The sequence below is a fragment of the Temnothorax americanus genome, unplaced genomic scaffold (genome assembly GCF_048541705.1).
Source record: "Temnothorax americanus isolate GAGA-0224 unplaced genomic scaffold, ASM4854170v1 Scaffold2, whole genome shotgun sequence".
Taxonomy (NCBI): domain Eukaryota; kingdom Metazoa; phylum Arthropoda; class Insecta; order Hymenoptera; family Formicidae; genus Temnothorax; species Temnothorax americanus.
Genome location: NW_027509338.1, coordinates 5,202,453 through 5,222,005, shown reverse-complemented (window position 1 = coordinate 5,222,005; position 19,553 = coordinate 5,202,453). Strand labels below are relative to the sequence as shown.

The following is a 19,553-nucleotide window of genomic DNA, read 5'->3' as shown; positions in this document are numbered from 1 at the left end:
AGCAATAGATATACCGCGCCGGTATAATTAGTTGTGTGCAAATCACGTGGGTAGATTTTATAACCGTGAATAAGCAACAGGCTTCAATTTCAAGATCCGTCGGAAAGCGAGCGGAAAGTCTACGAGCAATAGAACGGGAAGCTTCTCTGTCTCTCATAGAATAATCCAGAACGATAAGTCCTCGATAAAAAAGGGAAAATTCTGAGAATTCTCTTTGTTCTCAAAGAAACAAGGTTTTCACTTCCTTCTCTTCTTCCTCCTGCACCTTTCTTCAAATAATTAAAATCTATCTATCACTAACTCTTTAGTGGGATTTAATGAGTTGAATATGCAAGTGGCGATTAAATCAACGTCATCTCTAGCCTTGCACAAACTTGTAAAGAATCTTGTAAATTCATACTTAAATACAAAATTAATTAACATGTAGAAAAAATACTATCACTTGTCGAATCGATGATTACTACATTAGCTCATTAGCAATGCAGGACACTTTACCTGTGAGTAATGCGGATCAATTCGATTAATTGTACTGATATACAATTATAATTATATGCATAACATCCAGATATTAACTATACATTTAATATACGATTCATTCGCATTATTTAAATAACTTAATAAAATTATAAATATATTGCATATCTTTTCTCGTCTTATTGTTAGATATATATTTTATAATTTAAGAAATATTATTATCGTAATATCCATATTCTTATAACAAATTTTAATTACTGTATGATATCTGTTGTCAATTGAAATTAATGATAAATTAAATCATTACTTAAAATAGCAATAGAAAATGCGCGAAATTATGTCATTGACAGTTTTATAACAAGAGACGTTATACACATATACAACAATTATTATACATTGTACACGTATATACATATACGATGCTCATATTACGAGAAAACTATAGATATCCAAAACTTGTAATCTATTATTTCAATCTCATCAAAAAAGATTAATAAAAAAAAGATAAAAAAAAGAAAAGGAAACGAGTGTGCATCATTAAACACGGTTAACAGCTGACGTTTTATGTTACCGATAAATTTTAATAAATTTTTGAAAGAATGTTAGAAGCTAATGTTATACTGTTATTATATAATAATACAATACCGTAGGCGATGTTCACATAATTCTGTAGCGGATCTGTTGCTAATAACAGTTTACAAAATTTCAAATTCTTCCGATATATAAAAAGTTTCTCATTTATTGCGAATTTCTTGTAGTACTTAAAAATGTCTATTCTTTTTATATTGATATAAATTATAAGAAAGATTAGTAAAAAAATGTCATTCACAACTTTTACTTCTTCATAAAATTGATTGGAAACGTATTCAGAAAATTCTCGCATGTCAAGATACTTATTTTTAGGTGACTTCGTAAATATCTTTATTGTCATAACTCGGCAATTTGAAAACCGCTTGCAGGTATTCGAGATCTCGTCTAAAATTGCTCAGAGATTAAAGGATAAAATATTTGACTCGATGCTATGTCCGATATTAGAAATTCCAGCGCGCAGGCGCCCCTAGATAACATCATTTATGTACCCTCCTCTACATGTATTCCCATTTGGAATCACAACCGAGCCATCGGAAGAAATTCCCGTTACAATGTTTCCCGTCCTAAGTTGCAATTTAAATGCGCGTTCTCGGTTACCACGCAGCTCCCGCGAAAAAACTCTACACGAAAATTCTAAATACTGGCGAGACAACGAGAAGTGCAAGAGAGAAACAGAATGTATTGCAAAGATATCGTCTCTATTACCGTCCTATCAAGCTACGTTTGCATTATCGTCGTATAGCTAAATAAGTTCGTAAAGATAGCTAAAATTTTCAAGGAAAAGTTTATATTTGAAATTGGAAATCTCATGTAGCAACACGTTTTCTATCGCAGAAAGCATAAAGACGCAACCAGTGCCATTATATGTATAAGACCCCCGATTTAAATTTTAAATTCTCCCGGATAATATCGGATAACGAATTATTCTCATATTTTGTGGAATTTGGATGGTCGGTGAAAAATGAGCGAGAATTACGAAGAACTCCAGTCGATTATTGTCGCTCTCTCCTGAAAAGAGAAAAAGAGAGAGAGAGAGAGAGAGAGAGACGCTCGCACTGCTGCGTCTTTGCATTCTTCGCCGTTCCATCGCCACGGAACCGCCACGTCCGGAGAAAAGAGAGGACGACGAAGAAGGTGGCAGGTAAACCAGTTTCTCCGAGCCCCGGCGGGACCCTCGGCTCGGGTCGAGGTCCCTCAAGATGCCCTTCGTTCAAGAATTCCCAGGCCAAGATTCAGTCCGGTGTACCTTGCTCTGCACCGCGTCTAACGGTCTGTCTATTGTCCTCTTTGGGGTCCATGGCTCGGGGCCTAAGGCCCCAAATCGCGATCTGAGCGCCCCGAGATCCATGCACCCTCTTTCCTCTCTTCTCCATCTTTTCAATCATTCGGATCATTGGCAAGACACAAATGTACAAATTTTTTCTTCGAATGATATTATGGGGTGACGAAGTGAATATGCAGTAAATGGTGAAAAATAATTATTCTTATGTTAATTCTTTATCTCGGAAAATTTTTCTTTGGATTCTTAGCCGTGAAATAAATTGGAAAACATCATAATCGAAATTAATACATTAAGCATTAAGCAACTAATGGCTATACTAATTATGATACAAAACTTTTATTTCAGTATACAAAACAATAGTACAAACTTAGATAATGGCTTTTTCAAATCGGTCCGTGACGAATTCGACTTTTCCAGAAAAGAGGTTCTCAGTTACACACAAGATGGGTTGTCTATACTTTAGATATATTTACGAATAAGTTGTACCTACATCGATTTGAATACATCGATAACGCGATGAAAAAATTCAAAATTATTAACACACTGACACGCGTATATGATCAGATTTATATAGAAACTGCTTGGCAAGTAACTGAGGGAAGACTACTTGGAACTAGGGAAGCTCCTTCTTCGAATTGCGACTATCAAAAGACGCATTCGTCCGAGGCAGTTCGAACGGAATGCAGTCGACGGGATGCAACGTTGCACGGTCGCAGTTGCTACAGGCGACGAGACGTATCGCGAGGTATACATATAATGGTTGCTCCGGCCGGGAAAGAAGGCGGATGGAAACGATGGAGAAGGCGAAACTGGATGGGTAGCGAGAGAGGTGCAGTGTGAGATGAAAGGGAAATGACAGGTATAAATGGCAGATATGCTGATACAAGAAATTCCATAGGCCATAAGAGATCAAGAAATCGTAATATGCGGGGATGAAGAGAGAAAGGAATCGTAAAATATATAATAAGAAATCTAAGCGGAAGGAAATATAGATCGTATAGCAACAGTATAGAAGTTTGCGACGAAAATCTAGATAGGGATTAGTCTAAAGAAATTTTAAAAACATTTTCGACAGTTTCGAGATGAAAAAATCACAGGATAAACGATAAAATAAAAGTATATAAAAAAAGCAAAAGTTCACAGATAGCGACGCAGACAGAATATATCGACAGTAATTACAAGCGGAAGAAGCAACCTCGTAGAGAGAATCATGACTACAGGAAGAAGAGACAAGCAAAAGGAAACTACGCGAGACGGAAAGGAGTAAAAGGACACTGTGATGTGAGAGGAGAAGAAAGGCGACCGTATGATCCGAGAGGAACGAAGAGCAGGATGGCTCGAGCGTCTTCTCCGTTCCAGCGAAAAGGACGAAAAGGATAAGTGGAAGCGCAAACGTGCGCGTAGGTAGGAGAAGAACGACGAATGGCAAAGGAAGGTGAACGAGGGAAAAGGAGACGACAAGGAGGGGGGAGAGGAAGAAAAAGAAAAGAGGACGGCTCGTTGGCTCCCCCGCGTCCCTGCGAGACTTCCACGAAGAAGAACTTACGCGATCTTGCAGTCTTCACGAGCTTCCTCCGCTCTCGGCACGGAGACCTGAGGAGAGAGTATGAGAGCGCAGGCCTGGAATGGGTATCGCGCGGACTCTTAACTTCGCGTTATTATACGCCTTATACGGCGGTGCATACATCTCGACGGTGAGTCGCTTCGTTTTGCCGAGAATCAGGACTCAATATCGGCCAGGGGATTCGAGACACGGTCGTTCACTTTCAAAACACGTGTCCGTAGCTGCATTCAATTGAACGCGCGGACTTGAGGACGAAAATTGCTCGAATTTCAAAGAGATAGATTGCGTATTAATCGTTTGTCTTGCTAATCCTATATAATTCTGGGTATTATTGAATTTTTCGGTATAATTGATGGCGCATGACACAAAAAATGTGAATATGATATTTAATTCACTTGATCCGTGGATTGTATAGTGAAAAATATAATTAAAGATATATGAGATTTTCTCTCACGACTTTATGATAATGTAATTTTAACAATTTTTGTCATAAATTACATGTAACATTTTATAATTATTATGAGACAAATTGTTAATTAAAAGCAAAAAGCTCATTATGCCGTAAAATCATTAGTTTGTATCTACATTATATCCAAAAAATAAAGACAAAGTCAAATACGTGATGGAATCTCTTTCCTTTTCAAACAAAGTTGAATGATTACTAGAATTCACTTTTGAATATTTCATGTTCATTGTATTACTCGTTATGCCGATTATTATTCATTAACGTTCGTTATTCAGAATGTTCCAGTTCTACCGGTGCGACTCTTTAATTACAACAAATTTAATTTATATTATGTAACCATCGTTACATAAAGTAAAAAATCATTTACAGCAACATCTACGCATGTACTACGTTGTTATTTCAGTAGAGATTAACGCTTCACGTCATGAAAAATTTCACATTGGTAACACAATTAATATTTCAAGCGACATAAACAAAGCCGATGCATAAACATTTGTTTATTCATAAACTTTCGCTGTCCTTTTTTTCACTGATTTTGTTGAATATTTATTTCGTCGTTCATGCTTCTCCATCCCGTATTTTTTTTATCGATGGAGACGTAACTCTTATAAGATGAAGAATGCGCTGCGATCTTAACGTTCCATTGCGTAGCCGCAGCGAGGCTATCTTCGCCAAGGTCGAAACCAGTTTGGCCATCTTCCGAAAGAAAACAGCATCGTCAGAGCAAGGCTTTTCCATAACCAGTTTCACTTGGCCCAGATATTCGTGCCAATATATGTCGTTTCCGATCTAGATCGCGCGAGCCTTTTAAGAATTCATCTCCTCGCGACTTACTTAGAAATTACTTTATCGCGAGAAACGAACGAATAGTTTTCAAATAGAAACGTTCAAATTTTAAATTCGAACAGTTCATAATAAAACGGGGAATCGAACTGTTGGATTGCTTCGCTATCTAACGAATATCTGAAGATGCTATAAAACAGTTCATAACAGACATTTATATGCAAGAATTATGCAATTTTTTTTGAAAATATAAATGATTAAATTTCACCTTTTTCCATCTCGCGATATATCACCTGACTTTACTCTGCCATTTTATCTAACTCAGATTTTATTCAAGTCCGAAATATGCAAACAATTTAAGATTTAAATTGTTCGATCACGAGAATTCCGAATTCCAATATAAATCGAAAAAAAAACAATTTGTAATCCGCTTTGTAGATGTCGATAAAGTTATTTCTCTTTTATTTTTCATCATTTATGCCAGACAGATTGCGTCTATATTGCATTACACGTTTAATTTTGTCATTTATCTACCTTCACTCTTCACCCTCGCAATTTGTCAATCTGTCACTGGGGAAACAAATGTCCCGTTAATTTTCGCGGATCAAAGGGAAATAGACAATTCATTAATATCCCGCCCGTCTATCGTATATCAATGTTTCGGATGAAAAATTACGCCGACTTTATTGCGACTCCACCTCGCGCCTTCTGTCAGAGTCTCAAAGGATTGAAAACGGACGAGGTGTCACCACGCGGCGTGACCTCATTCGCGCCGACCACCGGTTGCTTCGGAAGTCATTCGCGAGATGAAGGAGAGACAATCCTTGCGCCTTTCAGAACGCTCGAAGGAAAAATTCTCATCTAACCGGGATATCGAGCGAACACTCGGAACAATTCTCGACTCGTTCGAGTCGCGGAGTGCTCGCCAGCTCGCGCACGCGATCACTTTCACGATCGGCTCGCGGGCCGATAGTTACGTTTCGGTCGTTTCGCCTACGATTTCCGGGGTCAGGAATTTTACGTACGGGAACGGCTTCCGGCATCTTACGCCTGGCGCGTGTCATTTCCGGCCTGGGAGGAACGTTAAACCGGAAAGCCGTGCGCCGTGTGTCGCGTGCGGAAGGAAATTCCGCATCGGCGCGGCGCGGCGGCGACAGGATGCAACCTGATGCACGGCGTACTAAAATATCCGCGCGCGAGAAAGGGCGGGGAGACCTTCGATTGGATACCGGTTTTACGGGAAACTATTAACTGTGCAAATCACACGACGACACGCGCGCCCGTTCATTAATTACGCGCGTACGTTCAACCCCGTGTTATTTATTAGCGTAATAGCGCTATGTATTTTACAGGAGTGTGGGCTTTCCTTGCCCTCTAATCGACATGCGCTACATCTAACGATGTCGTAATTTAGATCCATTCACGTTTGAAATACCTTTTCATCACATCGTTTATCTATATGCGATTTTATTAAATATTAAGTTATAACTCTTAATTTCCGGATTGTTTCGTTGCAAGATTGTTTTTCCCTACACCGAAACCACCAAGAATCGGCATAAAAATTTTTTATCCGATATCGGAGCACTCGACAATTACGTTAACGGTTGCATTTCCAAAAAAGATTGGTAAAAAAAAATTGATTCTGAATAGGACACGAGAAACGACTCAAATGAGATTAGATCGATCGACGTAATCTCCGTTCATGCTATTTTTACGTCGACGTTTCGTGGATTAAATTTTAATCGTCTTACGGAGACGACAGCGCACTTAACTTTTGCGCAATCAATCGATCGGCCTTAAAGCGAATAACGTAGAGGAGTAGAGGTCGCTAATTAAATGAAATACAAACTTGTTGAAATAGCAAAATCGTTATTTCCGCTGGAGCGCGAAGTTTTGTAATTTGTCGAACGTTATATAACTTCTTAACTCCTTTGAAGTTATTTATTTAGTCTTCTTTTTCGCAAGTTGTTTCATTATGAAGGAACCTTACTTTATGTGCTTAAATCTTCGAGGAGTATTAAAAAGCGTTTCGATTAATAAAAAAAAATCTTTTTAATCAAACAATGCAAAATTTCGCGCATTCGAGAAACGCTGGTATATGATTTCGTACGGTAGCGTTTTCGTTTCCCAACCTCTTTTATCCGTCGCCGTATACCTTTCACCGCGAGAATGCCAATTCGGATTATGATACGCGGTCATATTTATGACATCACGAGGCTGCCGGGCCGGGAATAAACGAAAGTTGCAGGATTACTCTCACTCTCGTCGTGCTCCGAGAGAACGAGGACTCGTTTCTTGTAACAACAAGAAAGCGAGAACGTACATACCTTAAGCTACTTTTTCATCTCGCAGCGTTTTATCGCTCGTCTCACGTCTTTTTGTAGATGCACGATATCATCAGCGTTTCTCGAAGAAACTTATTCATCGTTATTTTACTGCGATACAGCGCGAGGCTATGCAACTTTTGTGTATATTCTACTATAGCTCGCAACCTTGCACCAACTAGTTTCGGCGCAAAAAGATGTTTTTTATAATTACACAATGTCCTTTCTTTGCAGTAAATATCCGGATATCATTGTAACCAGTTATATGTTATCACCGCGGTCATACATGAGATTTGCAACATCGAGAATATTATAAAACACTATTTATAGCAAAAACTTATATTTATAGCCCAACTATTTACAGCAATAACATTTGTCGACAACGTCGACTGAAGTTATAAATCTTTAATTAGGTTGTGCCTAAATAAATCTTATTTTTCTATCTGGATTATAGCTTATTAAGAGGAAAGAGAATTGCTAAGCACAGTTAATGAACCGAGGGAATGCTGCCATGCTGTGATATTAAATTGGCTCTTTGTGTTTGTCGGGATTAAACGCGAAATGAAAGAAGGCATAAAGCGCTTCGGATAACTTTTGCGAAAAAAGAGTGCGCATTAGTGAGAGTACGCCGTAAAAAATTAACGTAAAGTTAAGCCTCTTTGGGGTTACACTCAAAACAGGTCAGGTTAAGTGCAACCATCAAATTTTTAGACTAAAACCATCGTGCATTACTATATACAGAATGTGTTCGTGCAAAATAGAATATATCTCGACTTTTCTCCCGTGAAGGAGTTGTCACGAAGAATAAATTTATCCCGCGTGTATAACTTTGGAAATATCTACCTAAGCTCAGATTTTTCTATTTCGTATATACTTTTTCCATATACTTATCAGATTACACTTTTAGTAAGAAAGGCATGCGAGTCTCCTCGAAACCAGACTGCTCAATTCTATTTTTTTTGCAAATTTTCTAATTTTAAGCGCGATTGGTTTTTAAATTACTCCATTTTTTTATCGCAGTTTGATTTTTGAGGCTCGTAAAGAGTCGATCGTTTTAAATTTAAATAACGCGAGGAAATTTCCCGAACTTAATTTCACCAATAATTTCAGGCCACACCCTCACGGACAATATACGTAAAAGCAAAGGTCATATCGACGCGTTAATATCCCACGGTCGGCATAGGTAGTCGCGCGGTAGGCAGGCATTTCGCGGACTCCATATGAAATACCGGGGTACATAATGCGTTTACACGATTGCGCTGCGAATGTATCGTCCATCGTACGCAATTTTATCGATCTATTATACCACCGGCGCATAAAAGGCTGTCGAAACGTCTGGCATTCCGGGCTCACGTGCACGTCGATCATGTTACGTGCGTACAGAGGGGGAGTGAAGTATCTTTCTACGCGTAATGGACCATAATATGCTGCCAATGCGTTCGCCCGGTATGTCCGCGAGTGCGTAATATTCAAACGAACCGTGGAAAGTCCGGGGACTCGATCGAGCGTTAAACCGTCGCGCGTCGCGTCGCGTCGCGGTAATGCGACCTCGACGAGGAGTCCTTGGAGAAAAGCCATCGACGAATTAAATCATCAACTGACGTGGCATTCGAATGTTCTCGATTGATCGCTCATGAATTTTTTTATTTTTTTTTATTTTTTTCTTTAAACGGGATTAGGTCGCGTGAGAACATTTTAGGGACGGATCGTGCTGAATCCATCAATACGTGGACGTTTACATAAATGCGTCATTTACATTCGGATTTTATTGGAAAAACCTTTAAAAAGTATTACAATTTTATTTATTCGGAGGTTGATATATCACTGAATCGATCAATAATAAAGATTATGGAATTTATACGAATTAGACTTAATAAAGATATATAGAGCTATTACGCAGATAAAAAAGAAATTTTGAGTTAATACACAATAAGCTATCTCGGATATTAAATTTTATTTCATTCTCGAATTGAAAATCTATGAAGAATAAAAATCTCTCGGGTGATATCGTTAAACAAAATTCAATTCTAAATTTCTTTAAGTATACATATCAAATAATTAGCTCTATCGGCAATTATTTGATATATACTTAAATGTACTTAAAAATGTATTTGCAATTATTTAGACGTGCGAATAATAATAAGAACTAAAAATAAAGAGTGCGCAATTTATACGAATTAGACTTGACGAAGATAGCCAAATAAAGAAACTGAATTTTCGAGTTAATATACACAATAAACTTTATCTCTGACGATATTAAATTTCGTAAAGTTTCCTTAGATTAAAAATCTAAGATATCATTGTTAAATAAAATTCAATTCCACATTTTTTTAAGTATATACATATCAAACAATTAGTCATTCGGTATTTGTAATTGTTTAGAAATGCGTGCGACAAGGACTAACTTACCCGACTTGATATAAGATGTTAGACGATGATATTGAAAGCAGTTTACGTTTCGAATCAGAAGACTCTTGGGTACTGACGGCTGGTGTAAATAGCGCGAGTCTATTCTAACGCGCACCTCGGAAGCTCGTTCGGTTTGAACGAGCGATGCGCGAGGTATGCACGAAGAAGACCTCCGCGTGTCGACCTACATGAGCACAGAGATCGAAAGTCAGGAGTCTCGCATGGATCGCGAACTCGCCGCAGCCGTCTCTCGCAACTGTCGAATCGGAGGATCTCGTGACGCGTTACGCAAAGAAAAAATACATTTTCCCTCGCGCTCGACTCTTTGCAGACGCGAATGCCCTCCATCTTATTGTAGAATTTAAAACGCGATCGACTCGTATAGACGAGATCGCTCTTCGTGGCGAGAGGCGCCGCACGACGGCGTCGCGTCACCGGTGCCGGCTGCCGGCGCGGCGCGGCGTGCCGGCTGAATCGGGCCGAGATTCGAGAGAACCGATAGGATTATAGAACGAGAGATTTCTACAATCGGCTTACCGAAAAGGTTGCATGCAAATGAGCATTGAGCATCGTTCTTCCGTTCCGCTCGAAAGAATTGACTCGCCGGGACGCGCGCCGGCCGCCTCGCCTACCGCCTACGCGATTATTATACACGACACGACGCGACGGGCCGTTGGCGCGAGTCGGGCCGAGCGCGGCCGAGGCCGGCCGAGAGTTACCGAGCGCGCTCGAGCGCGGCCGAGCTCGGCGGGAGGCGGGAGGACGTGCGAGCGGCGTCGGGACCGTCGGTCGGGTGTGTACGAAGCGCGCGCGCGCCGGTGTGTAGTGAGCGATCGTTGTTCGAAAAAAGTCAAATTTCTCGTGTACCCGAAGTCGTCTGTCGTCGAGGAGTCGCGTAGCGGGTGTGTATGTGTGTGCACGTGTGTCGCGCGGATTCGCACGCCAGGACGATCGATAGGCCGTCCGTCGTCGGGATCGCGTCTTCCGGGGTGCGAGACGCGGATCGTCGGGAAGCCCGGCACGTGCCGGCACCGTTCCCTCGAGCCCGCACAAGCCGGCGAAAACCTAACCTGCAAAGGCAACTGACGCTTCGAGAGGTAAGCGAACGAAATTTTGCGACGCCGCGACGCGGCCTTCGGTTTCTCTCGCGGATCGCCTCGCTTATGGATTCTCGGCCGGACGACGCGGACGCGCGTTGATCGACGGGGAGTGCGCCGCGACCACGGTTTTTGTGCGTCGTGCGTTTTTTCAACGATGACGTTCAACGGCGCGTCTGTGTGTACATACGCTATCCGGCGCGTTGCAAAACCCTCGAGGCGTGAGACCTCCTTTTTTTTTCGCGCGCGCCAAGTTTTACGCCGTCGGAATGCCGGGCCGCGTATTACGCGATCGGTTGTCCTCGCGCGGTGAAAATATTTAGATTCCCCTTCACGGCGCTTCTTTCATGACTTTCATCCGGCGGTTCTTAGATTCGTAAGGAATCACCACCGCGTGTGAACGCCGTTCCGAGAAGAGGAGCTCTCCGGCGGAATATTAATTCCTCCCACCTCGGACGATTCCGCGAACTGTTGGTTGGTAAGATAGAAAAATTCAGGGACTCCTAGAGACACGGGCATCTCGCACGCGCGTACGCGCGAACACGTAAATCGCGATTTTCAAGCACCTCGGCGTCGTCTCGGCGCTCGCTGTCAACCGTGTTGATATTACTCGTCGATCCAAGCGTGTTCAAACTTCCAATATCAGTCCAAAGACTTCGCGGCGCAGCGTATTGACAAAGACCCTGTCTGTCGTTTATAGGTACGTAATCTCGAAGTTCCCATCCGGTTCGGATCCCGAAGCCTCGCCGACGGCGCGGACGATCGCCAACGACAGCCGTGCTGGTGAGTACGCGAGTGAACATACACCGAGAGCGAGCGAAACTTTTCGTCGGTTGTCGGTCGACGAATTTCGAGGATACGAGGAAGAGCAGCGTTTCTCCCTGCCTCTCGGCGTCCCGGGAACGACGAGGACGATCTCGAACGCCCGGCTCGGCTCGGCTCGCAGCCGAGGAAACCGGGGCAAAAAGTCTTTAATCTTTTCAGCATGTGCGCGGGAGGTGACGGATCGTAGGCGATAAACGCTTCTCTCTCGTCGTCCTCGGTTCTCGCGCGCACCCGTGTGTGCGTTCCTGTGCCTGTGCGTGCGGGCGCGCACGCAGCCGGCGCGTACACGAAAAAACCGTCTCGGTTACGCTCGGACTGCGTCTCCGGCGCGCGCTTTTACGGCCGTGCCGTGGCGGGAGACAGCCGGCTGCTCAGGCTGCTGTCGGTCGGTCGTCGGTCGATCGCGGCAGACCCTGAAGAAATTACGGGTCGAGAGACGTTCGCGGGAGGAGACGGAGATCCTGGAAATTTATCATTTTTTTAGTACGGTTTTTTCGTCGGATGCGCTTTAGAACGAAAGCAGATACGGGGAAAAGAGTCTCCCGTGGGGCTGGCGATAAGCTCATTGTATACAGGGTGTCCAGTAATCTGCGGTAAAATCAGCGAGGTAATTTCTCGGGAAAAAAAAATAAATAAGAGTGAAAGGAATAGAGAGCGAGTTCTTATCGATCGTGTGAGAGAAGCGATTATGAAAACTGTTGAGTTTTCGAGCGTATAAATCCATTTATCTTTGCATTAACATTGTACGCCGTAATAATTAGATACAGCTGAAGCACTCTGCCGTGAACTCTTCTAATTCTAAAAGTGTATCAGTGTATTCGCGATTGCTGTATCTTGGTATTTTGAGAGGTCAGCGAACCAACAACGGTTATCAGTACCGCAGCATGATTGTTGCGCATTGTCATGTAAACAAATTCTAAGGTTAGACGAGTATTTTGCCAGTCAATATCAATAGGCAACAAGCGTTGGCCAAAACTAAAATTGTTTTCTAGATTATTTTTTCCGAGAAGACTGCGCAGCCAATCGGGAAACTTATTCTATACTTTTTACTTTGTTTTTCACGTTGGAGATCATTTCTTTAACGTGGTTTACTGGGCGCCGCACATATGTGTTTATCTTTATTTATAATCTTTGCCAACTTTGGGGCAAGCAAAGTTGCTAGATTTATACGATAATTTATCGGCGAGTCGCTTCTCTTTCAAACGTTGTGTTGAAGAGTGCAGGCGATCAAATTATTTATATAGATGAATTCCGAGTAAATTCACGAGCCGCCGAACGATTAACGATCACCACGTCCATCTGATTTTCGTCACTCGTGTTACGTAAAGACGGCCGTTTTTCGTGCGATGTGATTTTCGATGTAATGAGCTGCACGAGAAATCGGCGCCCGAGGCGCGAGACGCAACAAAACGTCCACGTAACCTTGGTACGTTTCTGTGGCGAGAAAAATCGTCAAAAGCAGCGCGGCCGCTTTCGCTCTCGCCGATACGTCACACAATCTCCCTTTTACTTCTTCTTTTTTTTCTCGCGAAACTCTTCCTGAGACTGGCTACGACCTTGGAGGAAGACCATTCGAATCAAAACGGTCGTTTTCGCTCGCTTGTAAGACGTACAAATATTTAACGCAACAATGGATCGTTTAAATAGTTGCCGCGCTCGATACTCCCATTTTTTCATTAATAATTATTTTGTTTTCTTTATGCTTGTATAATTATCCGAGCACAAGTATTTATTATATGTATGTATCGTGTAATGTAAAATATCAAAGTATCGAACTTCTATATTGAAATATTGAAATATTGTAATATTACAAGTATATAAGTATTCTCCCTCGTTTCTTGATTAAAAAAATTTTTTTTTATTTTATTTTATACTGCCATAAGTTCCATCGATTGATTAAATCACGATATATTTTTACGTGAAGTAAAATAATCGCAATTCGTACTCGAAACATGTTTATATAATTTAATTATTGCGAAGGGAGACCTGAATTATGTCATTTAGCTCAATCATTTAACATCTATACGAAAATAGTAATTTTTATTGGCAATCGTGTCAGGAAGATACATTTAACTGGTGTAAAAAATTTAACGAATTAAGTTGCAGTCACGTAAAGCGTGCAACGATTATATTTACGCCTCGAAAATTTTCGTTTCGGCTAATCGTAAATTGTCAACGCAATTTAACCGTTGACGTTTCTCAGTGAACACAATCTCGCTATGAATTTCTTCAGCGACAGTTTAATTTGAAACCTCTATGTTAACGTTACAAACTTTCGGGATTAAGTCTATAAGTAATCGAGTCTGAAGTAAAATTTTCGTTAAGCAGTCTGCCATCCAATTTATTGAAATCAATTACTGTTTGCCATACAAATTGCTGAAATCAATTTGTATTACTCGTTAAAGCTTATAATCGATACTTCGTTATAACATTGAAAAATTCACTAATTATATCTCTCGAATTTGCAAAAACAAAATTGAATTAAAAGAATTATAGAAAGAATTAAATTTAATTGGCGGGACATTCGTGAAACATTTTCCACGTTAAGTTTATATGAATATCTGTAGATTTTATGAGAAAAATTTTCAATATATATATAATTGATACAGTTTTTTGTGCGCGCATGCATGTGTGTGCATTATATATGCAATACATATGCAATAATAATAAAACGTTTGTGTTATTTAAAGTTGTTACTTAATTGTGATAGACGAATTTGATGAAATCATTTAGATGACTTAAAAGTACTTGCAAATCAAACGATAATTGATTATCTATTCTTGTGGATCGCGTCGTCATCTCGTGCTTTCCGTGCCATCGCAAATTGGAAAGCTTTCGGGCGAGTTGCCGAGACGATTAAAGTTTGTCGTTCGCATTAAATTTGATAAAAGCTCAGACGAGGATGGAGACGCGCATAAAATGTACCGAGAACTTCCGTGTTTTTATCGGAGTCTGAATCAAAAGCTCGGTAAAGCTTATTGCGCGCGGTTGGAATAGATTGGACTTCGTGGGAATCGAGTATAAATTAATAACTCTTCAAAACAGGATTTTATTCATTCGCGTGTGTCGCACGCCTGATCTGCTAAATTTGTTTGAACTTTTGTGCCACGTGCTAATGATAAAAATTACTCGATAGATTTATAAAGTTCTTTTATAAATATTTAATGGATTGTAATTTTTAACTTTTGATGTTCGATATACTTTCCACGTAAATTTTTATTGATCGAAAAACTTGTCGAAAATATGTATTCTAATTGGCGGAAACTTTTTATTTATATATTCAAATATATGATGTTTGAGCAAGGAATTACAACTAATTACGATGGGCTTTGATAGTTTCTAAACAATTTTTTTGTGCACGTTTATCAAATAATTATATTTAAAAAAGTGCAGATATACTCTTGCAGGTTAATTTATCACATTCTCTGTGTCGGTATATCAAGGTAATTGATTTAGTTGACTATTATAAGACGGTATTACTGTAAAATCTGCACAATTTTCCAGTCATTCAGCCGCATAATTTTGCGTTCATTTGTCAGCACGTTCTACTTCTTTCGATACGTTCATTCCGTTCCATTCACTCGCGAACCTATGCGTGAATAAATCCCGCGATTCTTTCAGACGGCGGGACGCGCCGACGCGAGAAGATATTCGAAGAGGAGCGAAGCGCGGGTCAGATTAATCGCTCTCATTTTCTTGCTTGAGCGTTTTCTCGGAATTCCCGAGAGAGTCTCATTTTAATTGCATGATTACGTCAGACGATGGTGAACTCGACGCGGTCGTGTCGATGCTCAACTGCGCCGGGTCGATTCTCCCCAACTCTTTGATCGTCGACCTGTCTATAACGAGCCTACGCGCTAATTCTATGCGAAACGAAAACGTATCTGCAGCATTATCGGTGTGGCGTGCGTATTAGTTACCTATAAATGAGCAAGGTCGCGATATTAACGACTTTTCAGCTGTGGAAACTTTCCAGCAAATTTTCCGGTTGGAAAACTTGTCGCGCGCCATATTGATGATTCAATGAGTATCGCTCGACCGAATGTGATCCATTCCCGTCTCCGATTTTTCGGATTGATATTAAATATCAACTTGCTGTTTTACCCTCATTAATCAATCAATGCCAAGTCACGAGAGATTAATTTACGATCGATTTAGCACGACGCAAAATTCTTCTGGGACGAGAGTCGGTTATCGCGCCGATTTCGACGCTTTGTATTGAGAGTGTAGCACCAAAGGCAGACTTCTTTCCTATTCGGGAGGTATCCATGCACACGGTGGCAACAAACGGGTGCAAGTTTTTTTTATGGCCTTTACCGCTGGGCCGCGTAAGTCTACTTTCCATTACTCGTATAATACCGCGGGAGGTAATGGACCGGCGGTAAATTCCGGCTCTTTCTTTCGCAGTTAAATGTACTCGGGAAAATAACCCGATGAACCATCACGCGGAAATAACGATTGAAAGTGGGAAATTCTTGTAATTGTCGCTGATAGGCGATAGTACTTGTTTCGCGCATCTTTAATAGCGTCCAACGCATTTCTTCGCCGCACGTATAATTCTTACATAGTACATAACTCGCGGAGGTAATATCTATAGGCTTGATTGGCGATACTCAACGTGTCGTTCATTAAATTATGCTCCAATTACCGCGATGTAATCGCAATACATGGGTGCTTATTATATCTCATGTTAACGCAATGTGCTGTAATTTATCTTATTAAAATTATAGATTTCTTAACGATAATTTGATTCCCCTATAACAATCATAGATTACAGTATCCAATATCTGAGGAGATTTCCTTCACATCCTTCGACGCTATACTTGGCGTAATATGAAATATAGTATCGAATTCAATTGCAACAACAGAAAATTTGAACAATTGCGTATAGGTTACAGATGTTTGGAACACCGTAATATTTTCTTTCGTTCGTCTTATCGTTTCTCGTTAGTTATTAGTTTTTTTTTTTATCAAACAGCAATTTGCGGTTATCTCAGGCGTATAATTACATTGAAACGAACTCCGGCCCGCTTACTTATGAGCCGATAAAGGGCACACCCGGTATAAGGAACGCAGACGGCTCTTGCCCATGGACTGGTCGACCAGCTGCTCCTTCAACGAAAAAGTACAAGTCAGCTGTTTTCCGGCGTGGCGCGCGCCGCGCCGGTTTCAAGCGTCCCGACGGCATCCGTGAGCGGAAAGGCGGATTTGAGGGGATGCGACGCGTCCGAGTCTGCCTTTCATTTTGCAAGGCCAATTCCAAAAGTAAAGTCGATACGAACGCGACAGACAGATCATTATCGCGTCCGTCGAAACCTCCGTGCTTTCTTGTTACACGCTTCTTGAAATTGTAACTTTCCAATGAACGCGTTGACTTTTTAATGTCACACGCGTCAAGTAATAATTTGTAGGTAATGACTGGTTATGGTAACTGCCATTAAACGTAGAGAAGCTTTCGAAGGGAAAGGCTTGTCCGGAGTCGCGCGAACAAGCAAATATCACCTAGGAAGCAGCTGCTTTCCCGAAAAGTCAGCTGTTTCCTGACATTCGTATCGGTTCGTAGCACACGCCGATTACGATGTGATAAAAAGAATATCCGATAAAGAGAGTCAGACAAAGGTCTCCCACCGATTTCAAAAGTTTGATGGTTGAAGAGCGATAAAAATTACCAAGTAGAAGGTCGAAGGCCATCAAAATTAAGTTTTCAACAACGAAGAAAGTGCATTCGTTTTATAATCATATAGTATCACACTTATAATCGTGAAAAACCGCGTTGATGAAATTGCAAATGATGTAATTAGACAGATAGCATAGATTATTAGATTATCAGATTATAGAGACGGACAGGTTTCGTATTTAAGAAATATTTTTGTCTCGTGAGATATTTCAACCCGCAATTTCTTTTACGCTATTTTTCCACGTGACGTGACGCCCTTCGACGGTTAAGGACGACGGGTTGAGAACCACTGTTCTTTGTACCCGTTTGCCTGGAACGAAACGGAATGTAACCGACCAGAGAAAATACGTAGGGTATGTTCGTTGCGTGTAACGTCTTTCGGATCCGGAGCAGGTGCCCCTCGCTGTGCTCGACCGGGACTCAGAGCCGTAAGCCATTCCGATCGTGGCAAAAACTCGTTACGAGTGTCATAATTTAACGCCCGGGCAATCGGTTAGTTTGCGATGTTCCTTCACAACTATAACCGTATATATATCTTGTCACATTTGGAACATCTCACCGTGTCTTGATAGAGGAAAATTTTCGAATTAGAGGGAACGTTTTGCGGAACGAAAAGTTTCAATTGACGTTCTGGCCCCGTGGCAAAACTTTCGATTTACGACGTTTCTTTTTTCTTTCGCGGTCAAATATTCTCGTTGGGGATCGAATGTATAACGTCAATAATTTTCTAGTATTATAAAATTATAAGTAAATTGTAAATTTCGGCGTTAACAGATTTACGACAAAAATTCGTTGAATTTGTAGAAATGTCTTCTCACTCGGAGAAAGCGCGCGGAATGATATATTTCAGAAGTCCAGTAAATTCACTGACGTGTCCTTAATACGGACACGCCGAGGCGCCGATCGGCGAATATTATCGCGATGTCGATAAAATTTATGATGACTTTCAAAGTACCTGGCAATTTACAAGGAAAGAGTTTTGGAGTCACAAAGAAGAAATTTTGGAACCAACTTCCGCTGCGAAAATTAGTCTGTGAAGTGATCGATGTAAAAGAAATGTAAAAAAGTATACAAAGATCTTCAATTTATTGAGAACTTTTCTAAAGAGAAACAAACGAAAAAAATGTCGAACCATTTATCTTGCCTTTTCACATCAGTGAATCTCTCTCCTCACAAAGTTACCTCTCTTCAGAGTCCTTGGAGTATTCTGGAACCGGGGCTCGACATTCGAGATTCCGTCCCAGGAACGAACCCCGTCGATCCTTTTGTACTTTTTCTGAAAGATTGTGAGATGAACAAAACAGAGCAATATCTTTGATTATATTCAATATTTAACAAAGCTTATCTATCTACCCAATTTTGTTCATTCTTTCCATTCAATTAAATGATTAATAGCTGTAGATTGACTTATTTTCGTCATATTTAATTTTATTTTATTTTATTTTTATTTATCGATTTGTAACAACATTGAAGATAACGCATGGAAATGTGATTTGTAATTAAAAAATGCGGGATATGTGTATTAGTATTAGGTTTTTTTTTACAACGATACGTGTACATATACGTATTTCGATTAACGTGTAATTTGAAAAGGAACGACACGATGTGTGTGTGTGTAAAGGTACGTGTTCGCACAACTGAATTGTTATTATACTCTTAAGAATATTGAAGTATATCTTGAGTAATAAGTACTGTCGCATCATCGTGAAGCAGTTAATCGGTCCTCTTCTGTGCATACCAATGAAAGAAACTCGTAATTATATGCGTATGCAATGCTCACAACTAAATGAAAAGGCCACAGCTCGTAAAATTGTTTAATGGTTGGAACGTTTCTATCTATCTTGGCGATTCTTGGTATTAGCCGGTACTGACTGGAAAGTCGAGCGCGTGACGAAAGTTAATGACAGCTCATTTACTTGTCAGGCGAATTTGGAATTTTTAATACACACAATACTCTTTAGAAAGCAAAGATACTTCTTCAGACGTACGAAATCACTGACATCCTGTTTTTCCGACAGCTCAAGAATGGAAATACAAAGAATGTCAACGGTTGATCAATAA

At 40.6% G+C, this 19,553-nt stretch overlaps 1 protein-coding gene across 3 annotated transcripts in view; it reads left to right on the top strand.

Moving 5' to 3' along the window:
* Positions 1–19,553, top strand: part of Brat (tripartite motif-containing protein brain tumor) — an 85,452-nt gene that overhangs the window by 16,134 nt on the left and 49,765 nt on the right. The window contains exons 1-2 of one of the 3 annotated variants that reach the window (XM_077405352.1): positions 10,713–10,990; positions 11,691–11,773. The exons of 1 other annotated variant lie outside the window; for it this stretch is intronic. The gene's annotated coding sequence lies outside the window, so the exon portion shown is untranslated. Of the gene's footprint in view, positions 1–10,712; positions 10,991–11,690; positions 11,774–19,553 lie in introns of those variants that run through there. One more of the 3 variants, XM_077405353.1, reaches the window with a different exon arrangement.